Source organism: Pinus tabuliformis, chromosome Q, assembly GCF_031772625.1.
Source record: "Pinus tabuliformis cultivar Carrire ecotype Pingquan chromosome Q, CPIR1, whole genome shotgun sequence".
Taxonomy (NCBI): Eukaryota; Viridiplantae; Streptophyta; class Pinopsida; order Pinales; family Pinaceae; genus Pinus; species Pinus tabuliformis.
In genome coordinates, this window is record NC_142296.1 from 75,476,749 (window position 1) to 75,490,987 (window position 14,239).

A 14,239-nucleotide genomic window follows, 5' to 3' on the forward strand; every position below is an offset into this window, starting at 1 on the left:
TGCATGCAAATACCCCGCGTTCTCATGCGCAGACATGATCCACTAGATCATCTCTCACACTGATCCCAAGAGGATGACCTTGAGTAGTGTCAGTGGGATGAAGCTTGCAACTTTCTGGGCATGAGATTATCATGATATGTATCATATGTCAGAGCTTGTGACTTTCATGAGTCGTCCATTTAGCTTGCCCAACAACAGAGCTAACTCCAGCGACATTCTAAAGGATTGGGTAAAGGAGCTAGCTTGTTTTAGGATGACACCCAATCAGATCTACAAGACAAATATATTAAGGAAGGTGTACCAATACTTGGTCATATTCGCATGTTGACTGAGTGGCCAAGCTAGCACTGAAACCTTTCCTTAGAGTTGGGTGATCGCATTGGACCAACTGGCTAGAGAAGGAAGACCATGCAACTAGTCTGGCATACTAGCTCATCAGCTAAAGGAACAAGTCATGAAGGTTCAAAATTCACCCGAGGGTATGCCTGGAGAGATTTACATGTCCGCGTACATCCTAGATGGAGTCTATGCCCGACATGAGTTCCTGGGCTTGGAGTGGGCATGGTCAGCGGTGGAGACTGTTGTGAACACACATTTCAAGTTATTGTTCGAATGCAACTTCAGGGGAGTAATCATATGACTGTCCGACCATTTTGTCACCCCAGTATGCAGGATGATATTTGAACAGGATCCACCCTCCATGTCAAAGGAATAAATGGAGGTGTTTTTAGGCATTACAGATTGGTATGCCTCACTGTCCGACACTTTCATTCGAATGTTCAGTGCAGAGAAGCCTCCGCATATTTTGCCAAAGTTTTCCTTGGACATACTTCTCATGCAGGAACTAGACTACAAGGGGTGAAGAAGGCACCTTGGCCCACTCTTACGTTGTGGATTGGGCTATATGAGATCCGAAGTATCAAGCAAGTAGATGTTGAAGCAGAACAGATGAAGAAGTACCCATTTGACCTCTGAAGCTTCAACCCGTATGACCCACATTGCATTTTGAAGTATCACTGCATGAGAGTTTAGTTCAATTGGATCCATGGGGCATTTCATTGGGCAGAGGAAGACTCATGGAGGTATTTCTACAATTCCTCTAAACCCAATGAACAGGTCGACTTCACCGTAGAGTGGTTAGGAAAGAAGCATGAAACAACATCACAGAGAGCACCAACAGTAGGAACAGTAGTAGAAGCAACAAAGTAGTAGAGCCAAGCATACTTGTGTGCGACAAAGGGAAGAGGAATATTTTTCAAGCACATGGAGGGGGAGCAAAGCTGCAAGTTTCAAGCAGATCCACTTGTAGAGTAGGAAACTATGGCTATTCAGGAAAAGAGGTAGCAACATGACAAGCACATCGTGCGAAGGCAGAGGGATAAGAAGAGAATGGAAGAAGCAGTGAAGGAGTTGCATGAGTTGAGGGAGAAACTTCGGAAAGAACAAGAGATGTGCCAACAAGAGAAGGAAGTGCAACAGCAACAGATATAGTAGGGGGCGCATCATGTACAGACGGATGAAGCAACGCCCGTACAAGTAGTTGATTCATCTGAACAGATGGCATTAGGAGAACAAGGTGAAACATCGTAGGGGCAAGAATTTTCTCATGAGATAGAATAGGCACTTGAATAGTTGGATGCCGACATGGAGCAACAGGAGTTGGAACAGGACAATGACCTCATGCCTCACAAAAAAGAGTTCAACTCACCTGCTTCAATTCATCCAGATGATGAGAAAGTTTCGAATGACCAAGGAGGCACTCATTTCCTTTTTGGTTAGCTGGAAGCAGAGGTGCACAATATCTCCTTTGACGAATCTCATCCCAGAGTTGTGCAGTCTTAGAATACCGACTTCTAGAGGACCAAACATCTCTTGCGCAAGTTGAAGAACAAGTTATCGTTATTGACGTGCATAAGCATCTAGCTGCATTGGCTGATGCAACTACAGTGTATGATGAAGCTACTAGCTCAAGTGTTCGCTTCCTCATAGTTGAGAATGAGCGAATGGCGAAGGAACTACAGGTGGCCAAGCAAGGAGGACACTTGGTGACAATGTATACCTGAGCTGAGCTAAAGAAGGCAATACTAGATGAAATATTGTCCCTTGACAAAGTTATGCGAGCATTGTACTCCAAGTTTGGTACCATGCACCAAGCAGTCATCCATCTCCACAGATGGCAGCAGCAATGCACGAGAAGAATATGCATCTTGAAGAACATACATGCTACCATTGATAACATGCAAGAATGGATGATGAAGTACAATGGAGCCCTGCTTCACTTACCAAAGATGATGAGGGCCAATGCATTCGAGCTAAAAGCATGTATTCAGAGTCAGATCCGAAACTATGAAGATCTACCACAAGTCATCACTAGCATATAGGCTTCCCATGCATGAGTATTCAAGAGCATGGATGTTGTGGTGCACACACACGCAATCCTATCACTCGGGAATCTCACCCAGGCGAAGACAAAGAAGCAGGTCCGATAGGAGCTTGAATCGTACTTCAACGAGTTGATGTGCATTGCCACTAGCCTAGACTTTCCTATCAGTGCAGACATCATGCACAAGTATGTTGCTGTTCCAGCCACATTGAAGAAAATGATGTGCATGCTTTCAGACGAGTTGGACAGAGGAGCCCGAATAGTGTACCTAGATGCTATGGAGGCAAGGTTCAGGTTTCAGACAGATGTCATAGCGAAACACACAGACACTATCAAGGACTACCAATCTTGGCATGAATATGTTACTATTGATCAGCATGAGGATGTCAAGCAGTTGGATTTCTATGGTTGTCTAAGTCAGAATGATGTCTAGTTTGGCTTGTTCAAGCCATTGTTAACATGGGTACATGTGCATTGTAATTTTGAGTCATGTCAAGTGTAAGTCAAGTCTCAATAGTGGGTGTAACAGTCATAGAGTAGGTGAAGAGTCATGAGGGTAGTTGAATGGTCACAAAGGGGAATGTTAAGGGTCACCCCACCCTTTGCTATGAATAGTCCCTCATAAGTCATTGTACAAGCTTTTGGTCAACTGAACTTCTACTAATACTATCTTGAAGAAAGATTGGATAGTATTGTAATGCACCTTGGCTTCTCCACTGCATGAAGCTAGTATATCTCTTTGGAGGAGCAGGCGGATGTGGCTGTAACATTCCACTGATGGGGCTAGTAGGTTTACATGGATGTATTGTATGATTGGAACTTACACTTATTTATATAATAAGAGCTAACACATTTTCATGCATATTTTGTTATTGTAGTTGGATTGTTCCAGTTACCTTAATGATATATGTTGTTTAACTTACATATTTGTGTATGAACTGATTCATATGAAATTATAAGAATCTTGTTGCAAATGTGCTATTGGTTTAACCATCACTTTCGATTGTCGACTGCTTTGCTTTCCAGCTTGTGATGCATCTTTGCTCATGTGTTCCCTTCCCAACTGAGTAATGATACAGTTTGTCAAGGGGCACACTCATCCCACCCCCTTTGTGTTAGAACCTCTCATTCACCTTCCTTGACACTGCAATGGTCACATGCTTGCTACTGACAGAGTTATCTTACTTGCCTCTAAGCGACATCGCAGTCAAGGCATTACCTTACGACCCACTGCTAGGACTCCTACACCAAACAGTCTGAGGTCTAATTGAGACTTCTTACTATGGAGATCCCCTTGACATGTTGGTGGGTGCAACACCATCAACAGGATCCAGATCGTTTTTCCAACAAAGGCTTCTAGGACTAGTAAATTAACCCAAGTTGTTATAGGGCTTCCAGAGCATTTTCCCAACCAAGGAAAAATGAACTAATAACTCAACCCACAACAAATAAGGAACATGAGAACTAATCATAAACAAATGGAAAAACCCACAACACCATGGATATCCAGGAAATGGAAAGGCTAGGAAAAACCACTATCAATTCAAGGAAACCTCCATGCCAATGACAGATCATAACCAAGAAACCACATGCATGCACCATGCATGCCAAAACTAGCAAGGAAATCATACATGCAACTATATACTTGCAAAGTAATCATGTTGTAGTTGTTGATCCTTCTATTCCCTTTTTCTTTCCCGCTTTTGTTTGCCTTCTTCTCCAATCTAAGTGAATGCTAGAGTGCTATAAGCATGCTCCAAGAATGCTCTAAGTGTGAGAGAATGAGAGAACAGAAGAGAGATCCAAAACTAAACTCGCCAAATTGACAATGAAAAAATCCTTGAACCGATCCTTAAAATCCTTTTTATCATTGAGGCCTCTAATTTATTCATTTTCCTTTATTATTCCTTCAACTTTCCTCACATGCAAATCTATAACTTTTCACCTTATTTTTCTCCCAATTTCCTTTATTTTCATAAGTAAATTCCAATCAATGCCTCTTTTCCTTTTCAAATGCCTTTGCCAATTTCCTTAGCCATAATAAACCATATGAACACCCTCTAGGATGTCTTTTCGCACCATTAAGCTTGGAATATGTGTCCCATGACCTTGGTCTCTCTCTTATTTTTTTTTACATGGAAAAATAAACTAGGGGTTGTTACAAACCCCTCCACCTTGGGGGAACACTGTCCTTGGTGTTCAATGATTCTTGTAATGAACAAAACATAATAATTATGGATATTTATAACACTTCTTGTTACAGTATTTACATTGATCAACTGGCGAAAACATGACAAGCGTATCGTTTAATGGAGCTTTATAACATAACTCATTACGATATTTACAATAACAACCACATATATACTCACACACATTTTCTTCAACTAGGAAATAATCATATGTCTATGGATGTTTATAAATGCAACTTGATATAGTATTTATAATAATATACACATATACACATTTTCCCAACAAGGGAATTTAGAGGCTCGCATCTCCACCCTCAAAGTAGTACTAGGATTCACATCCTTCACAGGAAGTCTAAAATCCATTGCCCAAGTCAAACATGCATCCAGTGGCTAGCGCTACAATCCTGTGCTACTTGTTCTCCCAGTGAACAATTACTGGCTCATTGTTCTAGGGAACAATCCCAATGTGCTTCTGATTCCATCTGGCAATGCTAATGACCAAAATCAATTTATTCCCTGACCTTCCCTTATCTGCTACATAGTCCCTTAGGAAATCTGGTCACCCTGTTCTATGAATTCACTCACCTTCCAAGTTTTTTAGCCATCCCCTTCTTTGCTACGCAATCCCTCAGGAAACCCCTCGATTGGCAAGATTTCTTCGCATCAGAAGGTCCAAAAACCAAGGCATATACCTACCTCAAAACCATCATATGTTGGGTCCCTATAATACTAGTGATTACCCTATTACTACTGTAGTTGTATCCCTTATTAATATTGTTGTGCCCCTATTGTCCCCATATTGTTATTACTGTGCCCCATAGAATCCCTCTATTGTTATTTTTGTGGCTTTATATTATTATTGTTAGGTCGACTGGGTTATATTGTGACTCCTTAGACTCCTATATATAGAAAGGAGGTTTTGTCATTTGAATCTGGTACAAGGAGGTTGCCCCCTCGAAGAGGCTGAATTCTAAGGCATTGACCTATCTTTACTATCTTTTTCTTGAGCTGGTTTCATAACATTTGGTATCAGAGCTTTGGATTCTAGGGTTTCGCTGCTCCAAATAGGTCATCATGGAATTTTTGCTATAAATTTTTTGTGAGACCTTTCAGAAGCTAAAAAAATAACCCATTTGAGAAGAAATCGTGCTGAATCTCGGATCCGAATTTCAGAGCTTTTCGCACTATATTTGCGGAGATATGATCTAAGGAAGTTGGTCTTTTTGCAGACTCCTGAATTACATTCCAAATAGGTGACCTGGGGAAAAATCTTCATAACTTTCTCTCTGAGCATCAAATTGAAATTTTGTAAGAAGGTACAGAAAGAGGATGGACTGTAGTTTCTTGTATATATCTTTCAGAGCCAAAGGTCAAAACAGTGACTCGTGGCATGTTGTACAACTTCGCTCTACTGAACTAGTCTACAATCAGGTCACTGTGGGAGATTTCGCATAACTCTTCCTTGGAGAATCCAATTTGGATCACACTGGTGGCATTGGAAAGAGGACACAGAGGGATACTGCAGGTCGCAATTTCAGAACTGTATGATCCGAAAGTACAGAGATACATCAGAGGCAATATCGAGCTCCTACAAAGTGAAAAACGGTGTGTATATTTTTTTTAATTTTTGCTTAAGCTTGGTTTGAAAATTTATTTTGAAGGAATTCAAAGGGGATAGTAGAGCATTATTATCAGTAATTGATGCCCCGAGGAAAGAAAATGCTAACACCTAGTAAGCAACCTGAAAGCTCTAGCATGACTCATGAAGAAGAGGAAGAAATGCTACATGATATATCAAAATTACAAGACCAAGTGCAACAAATGTCACTCTCACAAAAGCTAATAGAAGCTAAGATAAAGGGCATGGAAGCTAAGATGGATGATTTGAAGATAGATTTGAAGAGAGACATGGCAAATTTGATGACAAATTTGACAAATTTTCTACAAGAAATACTTACTAATGGTGAAAAGGTAGTAAAGGAAACTCATGATGCGAACAAAAGAAATGTTAATCATGATTTCATAGACTCTAATGTGGGATCGAAGACCCACCATATTCTAAAAATCGATATGAGGAAGTTTGATGGAAAGGATCCCGCAACATGGATATTACAGATGGAGCAATTTTTCGATCTCAATAATGTGCAAAACACACAAAAGGTACGTATTGCAACTTTATATTTGGAACCAAATCAGTTTGTATGGTATCAATGGCTTTGCTCTCGTAAACGAATTATCACTTGGGAAATTTTTATGGAAGAATTGACAACACATTATGAGGATACAAAAAGGAACACTTTTTTTAGCCAATTGATAAGTCTAAAACAAAAGGGTTCAATAATGGAGCACATTGAGGAGTTCCAAAAATTGAACATAAGAGTAAAAAATATCCAGAGGAGCATAGGATTGATGTGTTCATAGGGACTTTAAAGGATAATATCCAACATGATGTTCACCTTTGGGAACCAGATTCATTAGAGAAGGCATTCAGGTTAGCAAGAAAAATGGAAAGAAAAATTATGGCAACCAGGAAGCATACCACTCACAACTATAAAGATGGAAGTGTTATTGCCCCTAGTCTTCCACAACCTATAAGGTTGACACTAAAACAATTGGAAGAAAAAAGAGCAAAAGGGCTTTGTTACAGTTGTGATAGCAAATACACTAAAGGTCATAAGTGTGCTGAGAAGAAATTGTTCTACATAGATTGTGAAGAGGAAGAAGAAAAGGAGCAAGAAAGGTCAAAAGAAGAGGATATGCTCCAGGAACAAAGCCTAGATAAAGAAGAAATGAATCCGACCATATCTTGTAATGCATTGGTGGGAATTACCACTCCTCAAACCATCAAGATAGAAGGACAAATCAAGAAGAAAAAGGTAATAGTGTTGATTGATTCAGGAAGTACCCACAATTTTATTCATTGTAAGGTAGCAAAAGAATTGAATTGCTTCTTATATCCAGCACCAGAGTGTCAAGTGATGGTTGCAAATGGAGGAACAATAAATTGCTCCAGAAAGTGCCATAATATCAAGCTATCCATGGGAGAATATGTATTGACTAGCCCAATGCTTTCCATTCCAATGGGAGGTGCTGATGTTGTACTAGGAGTCCAATGGCTACAATCCTTGGGTACAATAGCTTTTAATTCTCAAGAACTTTTCATCAAATTTTTTGTGGAAGGAAAGGAAGTTGAATTAAGGGGTATTGCAGGGAAACTGGGAAAGGTAATCATCTCTAACGGTATGACAAAGCTTCTAAAAAGGAACAAAGATGTGTAATTGCACAATTATGTTCGCTAGATGTTTCCACATTGGAATCATCTATTTCTCTAGATCTCCAAAAAGTCTTGGACAATCATTCCAAGGTATTTGAGACTCCCAAAGGTCTCCCACCTATTCGTGATCATGATCAAGGTATTCATCTGATTCCAGGAAGTGTTCCTCCAAACATCAGGCCGTACAAATATCCCTATGTCCAAAAGAGTGGAATTGAACTTATGGTTGCAGAAATGCTAGACGTTGGTATAATTCAATTGAGTCAAAGTTCTTTCTCTACTCCAGTAGTATTGGTGCACAAGAAGGATGGATCATGGCGCATGTGTCCAGACTATAGGGAACTCAACAAGCTCACTATTAAAGATAAGTTTCCCATTCCTGTCATTGATGACTTATTGGATGAATTGCATGGATCAATTTACTTCACCAAGTTGGATCTTCGTTCAGGATATCATCAAATTAGAATGAAGACTGAAGACATTTCGAAAACAGCATTTAGAACTCATGAGGGTCATTATGAATTTTTGGTCATGCCTTTTGGCCTTACCAATGCACCTTCAACATTTCAAGGTTTGATGAATTCCATTTTCAAACCATTCCTTAGAAAATTTGTGTTAGTATTTTTTGATGATATACTAATCTACAACAAGTCTTCTAAGGATCATGTTGAACATGTTGACAGGGTGCTACAACTATTGGAGGAGAAACCGTTATATGCAAAAAGATCTAAATGTTTCTTTGGAGTACAAGAGGTGGAATATCTGGGTTATATTGTATCTCATGAAGGAGTTAAGGTAGACCCTAGCAAAATTAAAGCCATTAAGGAATGGAAAATCCCCACATCCATAAAGCATCTGCGAGGATTTCTCGGGTTGATAGGGTATTATCGCAAGTTTGTTAAGAATTATGGGAGAATAGCAGCACCTCTAACAACATTATTGAAGAAAGATGCATTTTCATGGACTCCAGAAGCAACAAAGGCCTTCGAACATCTTAAAGAGGCAATGTGCCAAGCACCGACCTTAGCTACACTGGACTTCACAAAAACCTTTATTGTGGATGTGATGCTTCAGGAAATGGAATTGGTGCTGTTTTAATGCAAGATGAAAGACCCATTTCTTTTGAAAGTCGTCCAATCAAGGGAAAGTTTTTACACAAAGCTATTTATGAGAAGGAAATGTTGGCAATACTCCATGCACTTAAGAAATGGTGACCGTACCTAATAGGAAGACACTTCAAGGTAAAAACGGATCATGATAGCCTTAAATATTTTTTAGAACAAAGATTATCCTCTGAAGAGCAACAAAAGTGGGTCACAAAGATGTTGGGTTATGACTTTGAAATCATCTACAAAAAGGGGAAGCAAAATGTGGTGGCAGATGCACTCTCAAGAAAGGATGAGGATGTGGAAGCATTGTTGTGCGCCATTTTTATTATCCAACCAGAATGGATAAACGAAGCAAGGGAGGAATGGAAGAATGACGAAGAAGTGTGGGCACTTATTCGAAAGTTACAACAAGATTCCAGTACGTTTGATACATTTAGCTGGCAAAATGATTCGTTATGGGACAAAGATCGCTTATACCTCTATAAGAATTCCCAGCCAAAACAAAACATTCTTATGGAATTGCACATTTCTCCCTTAGGAGGGCACTCAGGATTTTTAAAAAATTACCACAGGGTTAAGAAGGAATTTTTTTGGGATAGCCTTAAATCAGATATTCAAAAGTTTGTGGCGGAATGTTTCATTTGCCAACAAAATAAAGTTGAAATAATTAAGTCACCGAGTCTATTACAACCTTTATCCATTCCAAGCCAACGTTGGGAGGAGGTTTCAATGGATTTTATCACAGGTTTACCCAAGTTTGAGGGAAAGAGTGTCATCATGGTGGTAGTTGACATACTTACCAAGTATGCACACTTTGTGCATTATTATATCCATTTAAAGCGAGTACAATTTCTACTGCATTTATGGAAACAATTCAAAGGCTACATGGAAACCCAAAGATTGTTGTAAGTGATAGAGATCCCATTTTCACTGGAAATTTTTGGACAGAATTATTTTCTTGTCTTGGTACTCAATTAGCTCATAGCTCATCTTATCATCCTCAATCTGATGGCAAACTGAGATAGTAAACAAATGTTTGGAAGCATATCTTTGTTGCTTTGTATCTAATAAATAGAAACACTGGGTCAAATGGTTGCCTCTAGCTAAATGGTGGTATAACACTTCCTTCCATACAACAACAAAAATGACCCCTTTTATGGCACTTTATGGATATCAGCCACCATCCATCACATCATATTTAAGAGAAAATTCTAAGGTTCAAGCAGTGGAACATCACATCGAACATCAACAAGAAGTCCTCCAACTCTTAAAGGATAACCTCGTGTTGGCACAGAATAGAATGAAACAACAGGCAGATCAACATTGCAGCAAAAGAAGTTTTAATGTAGGTGATTGGGTATTCCGACGGCTACAACCATATAAGCAAATGTTCCTCAAGCAAGATAAGAAGGATAATAAATTATCACCAAAGTATTATGGTCCGTATAAGGTGTTGCAAAATATTGGTACTATGGCATACAAATTGGAGCTTCCTGCAGCTTCTCGATTGCACCCAGTTTTCCATGTTTCATGTTTAAAGAAGGTTATAGGTGACAAGCTCCCAGTTCAAACAATATTGCCAGAACTTGATGAGGAAGGAAAAATTATATTGGAACTGGAAGCAGTCACAGAAACAAGAACTCGACAGCTACGAAATCGATCAATTTCGGAGTATCTTATCAAGTGGAAGAACTTATCCGCTGAAGATTCCACATGGGAGGATGAGAATTTTATATAGAAGAATCCAGAACTACTCAAGCGTTGAGGACAACACTTTTTTGAAGGAGAGGAGCATGTTGGGTCCCTATAATACTAGTGATTACCCCATTACTACTGTAGTTGTATCCCTTATTAATATTGTTGTGCCCCTATTGTCCCCATATTGTTATTACTGTGCCCCATAGAATCCCTCTATTGTTATTTTTTCGGCTCTATATTATTATTGTTAGGTCGGCTGGGTTATTTTGTGACTCCTTAGAGTCCTATATATAGAAAGGAGGTTTTTTCATTTGAATCATCGAAGATTTGTTCATTTATGTAATGTAAAGGAGGTTGCCCCCTCGAAGAGGCTGAATTCTAAGGCGTTGATCTATCTTTACTATCTTTTTCTTGAGCTAATTTCATAACATCATACCAATCATAACATGCTCATGGAAATCGATGGACACTATTGGGTACCAGTGTCCCACAATGGCCCTACTCCTGAAGTGCTTTACCAACATACTACTACTTTCTCCAATTCCTTTCACCGTTGCTGCTAACATTCTTATAGTTGGTTCCATCCATCCAAACCGGTAATTTTAAACCATGATTTCCTATACCAAGCATATAAATGATATTATATTTAAAATAAATTAGAATAAATTCACATCATACATCATTGGTGGCCTGTCAATAAGGTTCACTTGCAATTCTCCTTACTTCCTATCACAACAAATCAAGCTAGCTCTTTGATCAAATCATCATGAATAAACATACAAAATCTAGTTAGCTCAAAATGCAATCAACATAATCAAAATAATATATCACAAGTAACCATCATAAATGAGAATCATAGATCACATGCATAATAAAACTGAAATAAGGTAATGATACTTATCCTTTAATTGGTCCTCACTTCTTCTTTTGTTCTTTGGCAATTCCGTACACGCTAGATCGATTGCCGCACCTGATAAGCACCCAGTAACCTTCTCTCCTATTCAATCACGTACACATACATATAATGTACATCATATGCATACACACCCACACACAGTGTGCCACACAACACATACACCTACACTCGGTGTACCCAACAACACAATACATACATCTACACTCGGTTACAACACAATACATATGTGTACACATAGTACAACACAACGATTACACATGTTATGATACAATGGCTACACAATGCACAAAAAATAGTACCACATGTATACAACAAAATGTGTATGACATGCACGCAATACTGCATGTTCACAACACTGCATGTACGACATGCACACAATACCACACGTGAACAATAGAGCATGTATGATATGCACACAATACTACATGTACAACAGTACCACATGTAAAACATGTACATAGTACCACCTATATACAACACCACATACACAACGTGTACACAACATTACATGTACATGATACCACCCGCTCACCTTGTACATAGCACCACATGTATGCAACACCACCTGCACAGCGTGTGCACAACACAACATGTACACAACACCACATGCATGACATGTACATAGAACCTCATGTATATAGTACAACATGCATGACATGTACACCACATCACTTGCACATCACACCCCATGTACAACATGTACACAACACCACATGCACACAACACCACATGTACACAGCACCACATGTACAACATGCACACAAAACCATATGTACACAATACTGCATATATAACATGTAAATAGCACCATATGCACACAAAACCACATATTCAATATGCGCACAACACCATATGTATAGAGCACTGCATATCCAACATGCCCACGATAACATATGTAGACAACACCACATATCCCACATGTACACAAAAACACATATAAAATACGTACACAACACCATATGTATATAGCATCACATATACAGTATGTACAAAAACCATATATATAGAACATCATAGGTACAACATGTACAACATATAGACAATAGTAGTATTGCACATCCAGAGACCACACACTGAATCTACCAAGAAACCTTGCATCTAGTTTCTTTCCATGATCCATGCTTGTCCTAACATGTTGTAGATCACACTACTTTCATTTAGTTGATGTATCCCTCAATGTTACTTTTCATAGCATAAACATAGACATAGTATAAACACATAATATCAATTCATATCCTCATGACACTGACCTTGTAGATCTGTCAAGGCTACTCTTCCCACTTGGTTCCTGATCAGGTGCTTAGTATTTAGCTCAAAAATCAAAGTTCTCATAATTTCTTGAAACCTAAATGATCACGTTCGTCTCAACAATATGATCCCAACACAACTTGTTTCACTCCATACTGAGCATGTATGAGGAAGATATCACGTTCTGTCCGCTTTGCCAAACAAAAGATTTTTTTGCAAAAAAAGTACAGTCACTACATAGTCAACAGTCCATATTGTTGACGTGGCAAGTGACTAGGCAGGTGAACGGGATGGTCAACTTTCAATCAGGACTCGCCAAGTGGTGCATTTCTATTGGTTTACAGGTTGGTGAATTGGCTCGATTTTATTGGTTTATGAAAGGTCAATGAGAAGGGGACAAGTGGCAAGCCCGAAGGCCGCCACGTGTCCCTCCCCAAAGGTTAGATTATTTGGTGTGCTTTATAGGCAGGGCGGCAGAGTCGAACCCATGACCTTGCCCTAACAAACTCCATGCATTACCACTACACTGCACACATAAGACTTAACATATAACGGGTTTAAGTTATATTTGTTATGTAACATGTTAATGGTTGGGGGGAGGAGAGGGCCAACCCATAGGCCAACCCCTCCCATGTGATCACTCCACTAACCGCCAGCTAATAGCTATCCATAACCAATGGCCGAAGCAAACACAAAACCGTTAGCATTTATGTCACATGTAACCACTACTGCTTAAACTGCAGGCTGACAGTTAGATTAACTGCAATTAAATGCGCCAACTACAGATTAGTCTGTAATTAAATCATGCTTAAAATTTAATTAAACTATAGTTAAGATGGAGGAGTTTTTTGCTGTCCCTCCAAATTCAGTGATTCCTCTAGTGTTAGCTGGATTAATTGGAGTTCCTCTAGTTTTAGTGGAGTTTTACTAGGAGAAACAGTTTTTGTCATAACTTTTGAAAAATTTGACCAAATTGGGAACATGAAAAGGTGTTCCTAGATGATTTTGATGCTCTTAGCACATTAAATAAGGTTTTAGGAGCAATACAGTAATGTAAACAACACTTTTTTCCATTTTGAGCTAATATAGAGGCCAAAGCCATGGAATTTGAACCAAGGAGATGTAGCCTAGGAGGGGTGAACTCCTTCATCAAAACACTATGTTAAATGTTCATTTTGATGTTTTGTTGTACATTTTATTGCCGTTGTTCGAAACTTTACTTTTATGCTATTTTTCTCATGAATTTGACATAAAACTTGACATAAATTTACTTGTTCATTCACAAACACCATAAAGGAAACCTATGCACATGAAGCAAATTATAAACAATTGTTTTTAATTCTAAAGTTGAAATTAGCACAACAAAAATAACATTGAACAATAGACGAAGTTGGTATCAGAGAAAAGGTTATTTTCTTGATT

The 14,239-nt window shown here is 38.9% G+C and overlaps 1 pseudogene; it reads left to right on the plus strand.

The window, feature by feature from the left end:
* Window positions 1-14,239, plus strand: part of LOC149218333 (calmodulin-binding receptor kinase CaMRLK-like) — a 40,035-nt pseudogene that overhangs the window by 8,182 nt on the left and 17,614 nt on the right.